This window comes from Ovis canadensis, chromosome 19 (assembly GCF_042477335.2).
Source record: "Ovis canadensis isolate MfBH-ARS-UI-01 breed Bighorn chromosome 19, ARS-UI_OviCan_v2, whole genome shotgun sequence".
NCBI classification, from domain to species: Eukaryota; Metazoa; Chordata; class Mammalia; order Artiodactyla; family Bovidae; genus Ovis; species Ovis canadensis.
Genome location: NC_091263.1, coordinates 22,453,546 through 22,466,924, shown reverse-complemented (window position 1 = coordinate 22,466,924; position 13,379 = coordinate 22,453,546). Strand labels below are relative to the sequence as shown.

The following is a 13,379-nucleotide window of genomic DNA, read 5'->3' as shown; positions in this document are numbered from 1 at the left end:
TGATATGTCTGTATGGAATCTGGCAAATATGACAGTTTACCTTGCATCTTACCAAGCAAACCCTCTGTCTTCGGTGGTGAATATAAAGGGATATTGAAAGAAACATGGGAAATATGCAGAAGCTTTGAAGAGAGAACATGGCCTTTGAAAGAATGACAGATTTGGCAGAGTTGCCTAGCTCGACAAAATTGCTGTTGTATTGACAACAAGTAGGATTCTGTAGTGATTAAGTAGATAAAGAGGCAAAATGGCTTGCCATAGACACTGTTTTAATTGATGTGCTTGTTATTTGTCAATATCTCTAGTAAGTAGTTCTCTAGAAAATATTTAGTCCTTTATAAATTCTATACAGATATAGTTTGATTTAAAAAAATCAGTTTTGCCAGTGTTTTATTGTGAGTAGAATAATTTTTAAAATGTATTTTTATAGTGCTGTCTAGTTTTCCAAAGCACATGAGTGTACTTATTGTCCATTAACTCCTAAGGTGCAAATAAATGAAATGTAAAGAGGATTTTGGAATTTCCATTTCACAGATTAGGAAACTAAGGCTTGTTGAGTTTATAAGTCCCAGATTCAGGCACAGAGCAAATCAGAATCAAATCTAGAGCCTCAAATGTGCCTTTGGTATTGTCCTTCATAACATGTAGTACTTCAGTTTTTTTTTTTCTTCATTATTAAACCTTTTGTTAAGATGCTTAGAGGTATATATACTTTATAATCGCATCAACACCAGAGATGTGTACAAAGGGGAATTGAGGTTACTTCAGAAGTGTTTCATGTATTTTTCGCTACGTTCTTAAGAAAGGTTGGTTTGTATTTGGAAGTTTTTTAACAGTTTCAGCCTTCTTTTATGACTGTTTAATGACTTCTGTGTAACCAGTTTGTCCCCTTGGGATGCTGAGGAATAGGGTGCAAGTTTATATTTAAAAAATCATGTTGGTAAACAGTCATTTAAATAATTATATCTATGTTAATGGAATATGGTAGTAAATCTGATTTTGCATATGTTATAGTTTATTTCAAGAATTTATCTTTTATATGTCCTTATAGAAATAAATAAAAATGTAATTTTAACTTCCAGTTTTTAAGGCAAAAGCCATTAAAATTAATGAATTAAGTTCTCATATACTTAAGGCCATTGCCAAATTTATTTGATTATTATTTTTAAACCTTATTTTCTAAGCAGATCTAAATGTTGCGTTTTATTTGGACTGTATCCAGATTTTATTTCTTTCTTAAACATTATAGGTTCAGTAGCTATCAGTGTATATTTACTTACTTTTTCTTTTTTCAATAATACTAAATCCATTCAGACTGTTTAAGAATGTGTTGATTTTTTAGAAAAATCAAAGTAACAACCTCTTATAAAGCTCAGAGAATAACCTTCCCGCATATTCTCTTCCTCTTTAAAATGAAAATACTTTTATTGGATTTTAGTGATAAAGTAATACATCTTTATTAAAAAATTAAAAATCTAAGCAGTAACAGGTCATCCTGGGGTTTATAGTTCTTAAGAGTTTCATATATACTTCTCTGTATATTAGTCTCTCTCACATGTAATATACATGCATCATATTAGTATCTGGAGAATACATACAGCACTGGTTTATGCGATTCCTTATGTATTTTGTTTTTTATTCTTTAATGTGCTAGTATCTTCTCTTTTTCAGAAATCAAATAATGTAAATAAAGAACCACTTCTCAATTACCTCCAAACCCCTAAGCCTAGAGATAAGCAGAGAGGAACACATTTATTAGTATGGAGTTTGTTTTTTCGTACCTTTTACTCTGCCTTAACATTCATATTAAGTATCAAAATAGTTGTGTTTTGACTTTGTTTACATGAATGGTATCATTCTCAACATATTTTTGCCATTTACTGTGTCTGCTCAATAGTGCATAGTCGTGGATTTTTCTAAAAATGTCATAATATGTAACTGTTCTCATTTGCTTGCACTGTTCCATAGTACTCCATAGTATGGATGTGTGTCATAAATATCTCTATGTCTATGGAATTTCAGATTGCTTAATCACATATAACTTTTCTAAATGATTCTGAAATGAACACCTTTGTACAAATCATGTGTGTGTGTGCACATATATTTTTGCACACACATTTTTAAAAACAGTCTAGAAGTAGAATTTCTGGATCAAAGTTTTTATTCATTTCAAGTTGTTCTAGTTCTCCCAAAAAAGGCTTTACCACTTCTTACCAACAGTGCTTTCTGTATTACATTCATTTCAGTTCTCATGATTATTAATCTTTTAAAAATTTACATATCAGATAGGTAAAAAATATCTCTTTAAAAAAAATTTCCTGTCTTTTTTCTGATAACATTGATCATCTTCATTTTTGAATGTTTATATATATATTTTTTTACTGTGAATTGCTTTGTGGCATCTTTAGGCGACTCTTTTTTTCCCCTGTGCATCTTTTGGGCTTCCCTGGTGTCTCAGCTGGTAAAGAATCCGCCTGCAATGCAGGAGACCGTGGTTTGATTCCTGGGTTGGGAGGACCCCCTGGAGAAGAGATAGGGTACCCACTCCAGTATTCTTGGGCTTCCCCGGTGGCTCAGGTGGTAAAGAATCTGCCTGCAATGCGGGAGACCTGGGTTTGATCCCTGGGTTGGGTGTATCTTTTAGAGATATTTGAGAATAATTTTTAAAATTTTATTTTTTTTAATTTTTATTGGAGTAGAGTTGATTTACAATGTTGTGTTTCTGTTGTATAGCAGAGTGAGTCAGTTACACATATACTTTTATCTACTCTCTTTTAAGATTCTTTTCCCATATAGGTCCTTACAGAGTATTGGGTAGAGTTCCCTGTGCTCCAGCTTTTTGCTTTTTCATTTATAGTTTCTCTTTCTGTGTTCTGGTTGTTAGTCTGTTATCTGTTAAAAATGTTATGCAGGCTTAACTTCATGGACATATGAAAGATTTTATTAGCAGACTTGAGAAGCACTCTAATGACCACCAATTGAAGAGTTGGTGGGGTGGCTTTCATGTGCCTTTTTGTTTAGTTGTCTTTATCCTTACCCAAGGGTACAAAACAGAGCAGTCAGATGATTATGAAGTAGCTCTGGGCAGTTAAACCAGATAGAGTTAAAAACCTGTAGGATTATTATGTGGCGCTGAGCCCTGAAATCTGCCTCAAAAGCTCACAAGAGGAATTTGGCCTTTTGTTGTTATGCTACAGAGTGACTGGAAAGAAATAAGGTTTTGTTGCAAATAGATTGTCTCTAAACTTTAAACAATTCAAAACAGTCTATTCTTCCAAACATGAATCTTTTAAAAAAGACAAACAAGTGATGATATAACCTTGGCTTTCCCTTAGCCTTTTGCTGCTGCTAAGTCGCTTCAGTCGTGTCTGACTTTGTGTGACCCCATAGACGGCAGCCCACCAGGCTCCCCCGTCCAATCTGACACGTAACTACTGGTTTGGGGGATTGAGAACAACAGCAAGAAATTAATGCTGAATAGATTTCTCTCCTTCCAAACCCTTGACTGTTATATGTGATACACTTGGAGTCAATAATTTAAGGCACTGAAAGAAGCAGCCCTTTAACTTACTGGCCAAAAGGGCAAACTTTTCTTCTAGGAGCAATAAGGGGGAAAAATAGCCTATGAGGAGAGGAAGTAACTTAGAAGTGAGAAAAAAAATTGGGCATTCAACAGCAATAAAGGCAGGAAAGTAGTAGTTACTAAGATTGAAAATCTTCTTGAAACAGACCCATTTACCCTTCTGGGTACAAAGTGTTGGACATCAGTAGCAACTTATCTGCAAACATGATGTTGCTCATGAACCTGATTTTTCATGAGAAGGTTTACATCTTTCCTGTGTGCATGTAGAATATGTAGTTGATGTTCTTGACAGCTGTTGTAACCAACCTGTAGCTGTGGTGAAATTTTAACTACCTAAAATGATGACATTTTAAAGGTTTTAAATAATCCTTACTATAAGCCGCATTTATTGTTTAGTTTGATATTATGGTTATTATGAAATACGTTGTTATTTAAATTTATGAATACCAAATAGTGATTTAAATTGTGTTTGTCCTTTTACTTCACAGAATTACTGAAGGTCTTGAATTTTTAAAATTATTTTTAATTGAAGGATAATTGTTTTACAGTATTGCATTGATTTCTACCAAATATCAGCAGTAATCAACCATAGGTTTACCCATGTTCCCTCCCATTTGAACATCCCACCTATCTCCATCCCTGTTTCCTCTACGTTCTTCTCGAGCCCCAGTTTGCGTTCCCTGGGTCATAGAGCAAATTCCTATTGGCTGTCTGTTTTACATATGATAATGTATGTTTCCATGTTACTGTCTCCATACCGCCCACCCTCGCCTTCTTGCCCCGCTGAACTGTGTCCATAAGTCTCTTCTCAATTTCTGTGTCTCCATTGCCACTTGCCAACAGGTTCTTCAGTACTATCTTTCTAGATTCCATATGTATGCGTTAGTATGCGATAATTGTTTTTCTCTTTCTGACTTACAACAGGCTGTAGGTTCATCCACCTTACTAGGACTGTCTCAAATGCATTGCTTTTTATGGCTGAGTAATAGTCCGTTGTCTGTGTAACACAGCTTCTTTATCCATCCATCTGTCAGTGGACATCTAGGTTGCGTCCATGTCCTAGCTGTTGCAAATAGAACTGCAACAAACATTGGGTTACACGTGTCTTTTTCAGTTTTGGTTTCCTTAGAATTAGTGGAATTGCTGGGTCATATTCCTGGCTTTATTCCTAGTTCTTTAAGGACTCTCCACACTGTTCTCCACAGTGACTGTATCAACTTGCATTCCCACCAACAGTGCAAGAGGGTTTCCTTTTCTCTACAGCCTCTCCAGCATTTATTGTTTGTAGATTTTTTGATGATTAGCCATTCTGACCCATGTGGGGTGATAGCTCATTGTAGTTTTGATTTGCATTTCTCTAATAATGGGTGATGTTAAGCATCTTTTCCTGTGTTAGCCAACTGTATGTCTTCTTTGGAGAAACAGTTTAGGTCAGTTTAGGTCTTTTGCCTGTTTTTTGATTGGGTTGTTTTTCTGGTGTTGCCTTGTATGAGCTGCTCATATATTTTTAAAATTAATTCTTTGTGAGTTATTTTATTCGCTGTTATTTTTTCCCATTCTGAGGGTTGGTTGTCTTTTCACCTTTATATGTGAATAGTTTATAGTTTCATTTGCTGTGCAAAAGCTTTTAAGTTTAGTTAGGTCCTACTTGTTTGTTTTTGTTTTTATTTAGTTTTAATTGAAGGATAATTGTTTTATAGTATTGCGTTGGTTTCTACCAAATATCAACATGAATCAGCCATAGGTTTACCCATGTTCCCTCGCATTTACTCTAGGGGGTGGGTCATAGGCGATTTTGCTGTGATTTGTGTCATAGAGTGTTCTGCCTATGTTTTCCTCTAGGAGTTTTATAGTTTCTGGTCTTATATTTAGGTCGTTAATCCATTTTGAGTTTATCTTTGTTTTTGGTTTTTTTTTGTTTTTTGTTTTTACGCTGCCGAGGCTTGCTTGAGTTTATCTTTGTATACAGTGTTAGAAAGTGTTCTAATTTCATTCTTTTACATATAGCTGTCCAGTTTTCCCAACACCACTTATTGAAGAGACTGTCCTTGCCCCATTGTATATTCTTGCCTCCTTTGTCAAATATAAGGTCTATAGGTGTGTGGGTTTATCTTTGGGCTTTCTGTCTTGTTCCTTTGGTCTATATTTCTGTTTTTGTGCCGGTAGAAGGTCTTGAATTTTTAAAGATCCCTTTGACAAAGAGGGTAAGAGTCTTCAAATATCTTTTAACTAGTTATTTAATAGAGCTTCCCTGGTGGTTTAGATGATAAAGAATCTGCCTGCAGTGCAGGAGACCTGGGTTCAATTCCTGGTTGGGAAGATCCCCTGGAGAAAGGAATGGCAACCAAATCCAAACTAAGAAGTAACTATTTAAGATTAACTGTGCTATTGAACATGGTATTTTCCTGTGAATATTGAAATCTGGTGATTATTTTATTTTGACGCACTTTGATTTTCAATTTCTAATCATTTGACTAAAATTTTTTTATTTTGGTTTAAATTGAAGGCATTCTTTATTGTTACTGTTGGATTATTTTACTTATTTTAAAAAAATTTTACTGGAGTCTGATTGCTTAATTATTTTACTTCTGTAAGCTTGTGGTTTTTTTAGCCCTAGGAAGTCATCTTATTTTGTTTGGTTATTTTTTTAATAATAATAAGTTTCTCCTCTTCATAGTTTTAGTCTCACTTTATGGAATTGCTTATAGTCAGATATTGAACCTCCTAGATTGATTCACTGTGTCTTTTATGTTTTGTCTTAAGTTTTATGTTTTTTTCCTTTTATTCTCTGTTATGGGAGATTTCCTTGATTTTCTCATCTAGTTCTTCTATTAAATTTTAATTTTGGCAAACAGAAGTTTAAATGGTTCAAAAAACTGACTTTTTGTTTTCTGGTGGTTCCATTTTCACAGAATGCACTTGCATACCTGTATGCAAAATGTTGAACTCCCTGAATTGAGGGTGGAACAAGCTTAATGATGAAACCATTCCATGGGTTTCCAGTTGTTCCTTGCTAATCAGCCCTGTACTTACTAGCTTAGAAATTGTTGCTTCTCTGTCACTCTGCAAGGTAGATGAGTTCTCTCTGCTGTTTCAGAGAATTCTGAGTTGCAGCTTTTCTGTGATACTATTCTTCAAAAGCCTTCCATCCTTTTTATTTGCATCTTATAGGAAATCGATACTATCTATAGGTGCTGATTTCACATACTCTCCGCTCTGCTTCATTTTCTTTGCTCTTATGATGTTGCTTATCATTTTATTGGGGTTTCATTGTAGGGTCTTGAGCAAGAGAGTAAAGTGATTCAACTTACCACAATTATTTTAAGGAAAATTTCAAACATACCCAGAAATAGAGAATATATTGTAACAAACCTCCCTTACCACCCATTATCCAGCTTCAAGAAATTATCAGTACATAGCTGATCTTTATTCACCTGTATCCCTACCTATCTGCTGCAGCCTTATTCTCCGGCTGGACTGGGATGTGTTTGTTTGCACATATGCACACATACTCCTTCACATATGAAAAATAAAGTAGAACATCTTTTTATAAAACAATTATAAGACCATTTCACATATAAAAAATTAACCCACAGTACCAAATACTCAGTGTTCACATTTCTGTGATTATTCCATACATGCCTTTTAATGGTTTGGGTTCAGTTCAGTTCAGTCACTAAATTGTGTCTAATTCTTTGTGACCCCATGGACTGCAGCACGCCAGGCTTCCCTGTCAATCACCAACTCCTGGAGTTTACTCAAACTCATGTCCATCCAGTTGGTGATGACATCCAACCATCTCAACTGTTATCCCCTACTCCTTCCACCTTCAATCTTTTCCTAGTATCAGGGTCTTTTCAGATGAGTCAGTTCTTCACATCAGGTGGCCAGAGTATTGGAGCTTCATCTTCAGCATCAGTCCTTCCAATGAATATTCAGGACTTATTTCCTTTAGGGTTGACTGGTTTGATCTCCTTGCAGTCCAAGGAACTCTGAAGAGTCTTCTCCAACACCACAGTTCAAAAGCATCAATTCTTCAGCGCTCAGCTTTCCTTATGGTCTAACTCTCACATCCATACATGACTACTGGAAAAATTATAGCTTTGACTAGACAGATGTTTGTTGGCAAAGTAATGTCTCTGCTTTTTAACGTGCTGTCTGGGTTGATCATAGCTTTTCTTCTAAGGAGCAGGCGGCTTTTAATTTCATGGCTGCAGTTGCCATCTGCAGTGACTTTGCAGCCCCCCAAAATCAAGTGTCTCTCTGTTTCCATTGTTCCCTGTCTGTTTGCCATGAAGTGATGGGACTGGATGCCATGATCTTAGTTTTCTGAATGTTGAGTTTTAAGCCAGCTTTTTCACTCTCCTCTTTTACTTTCATCAAGAGGCTCTTTAGTTCTTCGCTTTCTGCCATAAGGGTGGTCTGCATATCTGAGGTTATGATATTTCCCCCGGCAGTTTTGATTCCAGCTTGTGCTTCATCCAGCCTGGCATTTCGCACGATATACTGTGCGTGTAAGTTAAATAAGCTGGGTGACAGTATATAGCCTTGATGTACTTCTTTCCCAATTTGGAACCAGTCTGTTGTTCCATGTCCAGTTCTAACTATTGCTTCTTGATCTGCATACAGATTTCTCAAGAGGCAGGTAAGGTGGTCTGGTATTCCCATCTCTTGAAAAATTTTCCATAGTTGGTTGTGATCCACACAGTTGAAGGCTTTGGCATAGTCAATAAAGCAGAAGTAGATGTTTTTCTGGAACTGCCTTGCTTTTTTGATGATCCAGCTGATGTTGGCAATTTGATCTCTGGTTCTTCTGCCTTTTCCATATCCAGCTTGAATATCTGGAAGTTCACGGTTCACGTACTGTTGAAGCCTGGCTTGGAGAATTTTGAGCATTACGTTACTAGCGTGTGAGATGAGTGCAATTGTGTAGTAGTTTGAGCATTTTTTGACATTACCTTTCTTTGGGATTGGAATGAAAACTGACCTTTTGCAGTCCTGTGGCCACTGCTGAGTTTTCCAAATTTGCTGGCATATTGAGTGCAGCACTTTCGCAGCATCATCTTTTAGGATTCTAAATAGCTCAATTGGAATTCCATCACCTCCACTAGCTTTGTTCGTAGTGATGCTTCCTAAGGCCCACTTGACTTCGCATTCCAGGCTGTCTGGTTCTTGGTGAGTCACACACCATCGTGATTATCTGGGTCATGAAGATCTTTTTGTATAATTCTTTGTGTTTTTGCCACCTCTTCTTAGTATCTCTGCTTCTGTTAGGTCCGTAGCATTTCTGTCCTGTATTGTGCCCATCTTTGCATGAAATGTTTTCTTGGTATCTCTGATTTACTTTTTCTTTCTTTCTTTCTTTCTTTTTTTTACTTTATTTTACTTTATAGTACTGTATTGGTTTTGCCATACATCAACATGAATCTGCCTCGGGTGTACATGAGTTCCCAATCCTGAACCCCCCTCCCACCTCCCTCCCAATACCATCTCTCTGGGTCATAGATCTCTAGTCTTTCCCATTCTATTGTTTTCCTCTATATCTTTGCATTGATCACTGAGGAAGGCTTTCATATCTCTCTTTGCTATTTTTTGGAACTCTGTATTCCAATGGGTTTATCTTTCCTTTTCTCCTTTACCTTTCGCCTCTCTTCTTTTCTCAGGTATTTGTAAGGCCTCCTCAGACAACCATTTTGCCCTTTTGTATTTCTTTTTCTCGGGGAGGATCTTGATTACTGCCTCCTGTACAATGTCACAAACTTCCACCCATAATTCTTCAGATAATATGAAGGTTTGAATTAGGATTCAAACAAGGTTCACCATTGCAGTTATTAATAGATCTTTTAATCCTCCGTTCATATCTTTTTTTTTTCTCCACTTGCCATTTATTTGTTGAAGAAAAAGCATTTGAGAGTTGCCAGCATATACAGAAGATGTTTAAAACTATTGAGAATGGATGAAACTACTCATAAAGTGTATTGTCTGGAGAAGAGGATATTCACCATTTAGTGGCTGAGTGAAGGAGAAAGATACTGAGCTACAGGGACTTGTGAGGTCAGAGGGAAGCCAAGGAGAGTATCTTGTTGTAACAGCTGAGTGGAGAGTGGACAACCAAGATATTTTAGATTATTGTTTCCTAATCTCAGTTGCTAATTTAGCTATGACCATGGTCATGACTGGTGTGTAAGAGTGTAAAACAGTTAGCAATCCAAAGTACTTTTACTCATTGTTTTAATTAGAATAAGGAAGGATATAGCTTCAAGTGAAAAGAGGAACTTTGGTATAAGAAACTACTTAATTTGAAACAGTGTATTTTGTGCATGAAAATCCGTGATGTGGGTTCTTAACTGAACTAGTTGGTTTACTGAAGAAAATCCACACCCAATTAATTCCTTTTTTTTGAGAAATGGTATAAAGTTTTGGCTTGCTCTTTTGTTTGGCATGTTAAGTGGAGAAGTTTTTAATCTTTCATATGGATTCAGAAGCAGAAATTGCAGATTTTGGAATATATATGCCCATAAAAGTGAAGTAGAATGTTTAAATAGCCATATAAAATATATGACTTTCATTGGAAGGAAAAAGGGAAGGGACTTAGGGTAATATGAATTTACTCTTTCTTATTGGAAACCTTGTATACCAGTTGTATTTTGGAATTCAGAATATGTCAGGGTATAGAAAAATAATATGGTCATACACCATGCATCATTATATAACAACTCTACCTGGGTCTGAGACTGTCCCTTGTAATCAAGTACATTAATATTTTTTGCAGTCAAATCTTTGCAAATTCACAGTGAGTAAAATAAGACAATAAATAGTCTCTTGTCAAATCACGTCATATTTTGCTATAAGCTGAGTTCAAATCAGTTCACATTTTGCCACCAAATGAATTTAAAAAGACAAAGCAAGCTGAAACTGGACTACCAAAGCTTTTTGGCTTTCAGGAATGCAGATACAGGATTGTGGGCCTGTAATACCTCAGTGCTTGCTGAGGACTGTTTGCAAGTGTTGAATGTAGGAAACAAAAGGTAAAGCCTTATTGAACTTGGGCTTCTTTTTTCTGTCCCCCTCAATTTCTGCCTGTCCCTCCCCCGTGCCTTCTCTTGTCTCCTCCCCCTCTTTTCTCTGCCTCCGTTTCCTTATCCTGTTTCTATCTCTTCCTTCTCCTCGCCTTCTATTTCCCCCCTCTTCCCTTCTGTCACCATCTCTTCTTCCCAGTCTCCTCCTCCTCTGTCATCTCCTCTTCCATCTTCATCTCATCTTCCTGCTCTTATCGCCTTCTCTGCTTTTCCATCCTGTGTATTACCACTGCAGCCTACTCACTTTATTAGTTCCTGTCTCCTAGTTCTTTTTAATATATTCATCCTTTTCAGTTTCTGCACCAAACCATAGTATTGTCATTTTGAAACATTGAAGTGGGAACAGACGTGTCAACATAATCATGATTTATAGGTTGCTTTTGATATTTGATCCCTTTTTTTGGTTTATTCAGTAAATATTAAAGTGCCTACTGTATATATCCTAGGTGATTTTTTTTTCTGATTTTTCTTTTAGTTCACTAATGATCCCTTGAGCTGTGTCTAGTCTACTATTATGCCTGCCTACTGAATTTAAATTTTAGTTATTGTATTTTTATTTTTAGAAGTTGTTTGTTTTTTTTAATCTGTGTCCACTTTTTAAAATATTTTAAAGTTATTTTCAAGCTTGCCTAGTAGATAGGCAACTATTTCAAACTTCCAAATGTAGATACTTCATAGTCTATGCTTAAGAATTCTCAGATTTGAATTTGGAATGCTAGGTAGGATGTTGATAATTCTGGGATCTATTCCTCCTGTCTGTTTCTTTCTGTTTATTCCTTCTCATGGTGTCTTATTTCCTGTCACGCCAAGTGACATTTGGAAATTTATTTGTGCAAATAATATGAGGCCAGAGACTTTAAAAAATCTTTTTAATTTATTTTTAATTGGAGAATAATTACTTAACACTGCTGTGTTGGTTTCTGCCATACATCAGCATGAATTAGCCATTGGTATAAATTTGTGGGCCAGAGACTGTCTTCCAGGAAAATGCTGCATTTTCTTTGGCTGTAGCTTGGGAGTACTACTAGTGTGAGCCTACTGAGTTTAAGGGCCTTGGGTGTCTCAGCTGTCCAAGCAGTTGACCTTAATGAAGTCCTCCTGTTTTTTTCTCTATTGCTCTCTTTTGAGAAAAGTTTGAAAAGAATAAAAGACTATGAGAGGATAAGGGTTTATTTTTGGTTCACTTTAACCTTGCAAGTAGTCATTTGGTACACCAGTTTTTGGTGGAAAAAGTCTATTAATATTTTATATCTTATGTGAGTCTTAAATTCTGCTTCCTTTGCCCTAAAGACCTTCAAAAGTACAAGTTTTGTCTTTGTATTTCTTACTGTTTGTCAAGTTATTAAGACTTTTTAATTTAATTTTTTAATAAGTATTTCTTTTTATTTGTTTTGTTTTGGTTGTGTTGGTGCTTAGTTGTGGCACACGGCTCTTTCCTAGCAGCTCGAGGACTCTCTAATTGTGGTGCCAGGGCTCAGTAGTTGTGACCCAATGGCTTAGTTACCCCAAGGCACGTGGGATCTTAATTCCCCGACCAGGGGTCGAACCCACGTCCCTTGCATTGGAAAACGGTTCTTAACCATGGGACCATCAGAGAAGTCCCAAGAAAACTTTTTTAAATGTACATTTTATCCAGTTTCTATATTGTTTGCCTTTAGTGTTTCATTTTAGATAACCTGGTAACACTCAGATGACCATTATATCTACTACTATGGGCAAGAATCCCTTAGAAGAAATGGAGTAGCCCTCATAGTCAACAAGAGAGTCTGAAATGAAGTACTTGGGTGCAATCTCAAAAACGACAGAATGATCTCTATTAATTTCCAAGGCAAACCATTCAATATCACAGTAATCCAAGTCTATGCCCAAACCAGTAATGCTGAAGAAGCTTAAGTTGAATGGTTCTACGAAGACCTACAAGACCTTCTAGAACTAACGCCCAAAAAAGATGTCCTTTTCATTATAGGGGACTGGAATGCAGAAGTAGGAAGTTAAGAGATACATAGAGTAACAGGCAAATTTGCCCTTGGAGTGCAAAATGAAGCAGGGAAAAGGCTAACGAGTTTTGTCAAGAGAACGCACTGGTCATAGCAAACACCCTCTTCCAGCAACACAAGGTCAGTTCAGTTCAGTCGCTCGGTTGTGTCTGACTCTTTGTGACTCCATGAACCTCAGCATACCAGGCCTCCCTATCCATCACCAACTCACGGAGTCCCACCAAACCCATGTCCATTGAGTCAGTGATGCCACCCAACCATCTCATCCTGTCGTCCCCTTCTCCTCCTGCCCTCTATCTTTCCCAGCATCAGGGTCTTTTCCAATGAGTCAGCTCTTCACATCAACTGGCCAAAGTATTGGAGCTTCAGCTTCAACATCAGTCCTTCCAATGAACACGCAGGACCAATCTCCTTTAGGATGGACTGGTTGGATCTCCTTGCAGTCCAAGGGACTCTCAAGAGTCTTCTCCAACACCACAGTTCAAAAGCATCAATTCTTTGGCACTCAGCTTTCCTTATAGTCCAACTCTCACATCCATACATGACTACTGGAAAAACCATAGCCTTGACTAGATGGATGTTTGTTGACACAAGAGACAACTCTATACATGAACATCATCAAATGGTCAATACTGAAATCAGTTTGATTATATTCTTTGCCACTGAAGATGGAGAAGCTCTATACAGTCAGCAAAAACAAGACCCGAAGCTAACTGTGGC

At 36.7% G+C, this 13,379-nt stretch overlaps 1 protein-coding gene across 11 annotated transcripts in view; it reads left to right on the top strand.

Annotated features, from left to right (window-relative positions):
- Nucleotides 1–13,379, top strand: part of CLASP2 (cytoplasmic linker associated protein 2) — a 179,866-nt gene that overhangs the window by 35,193 nt on the left and 131,294 nt on the right. The gene's annotated exons all lie outside the window — the stretch shown is intronic.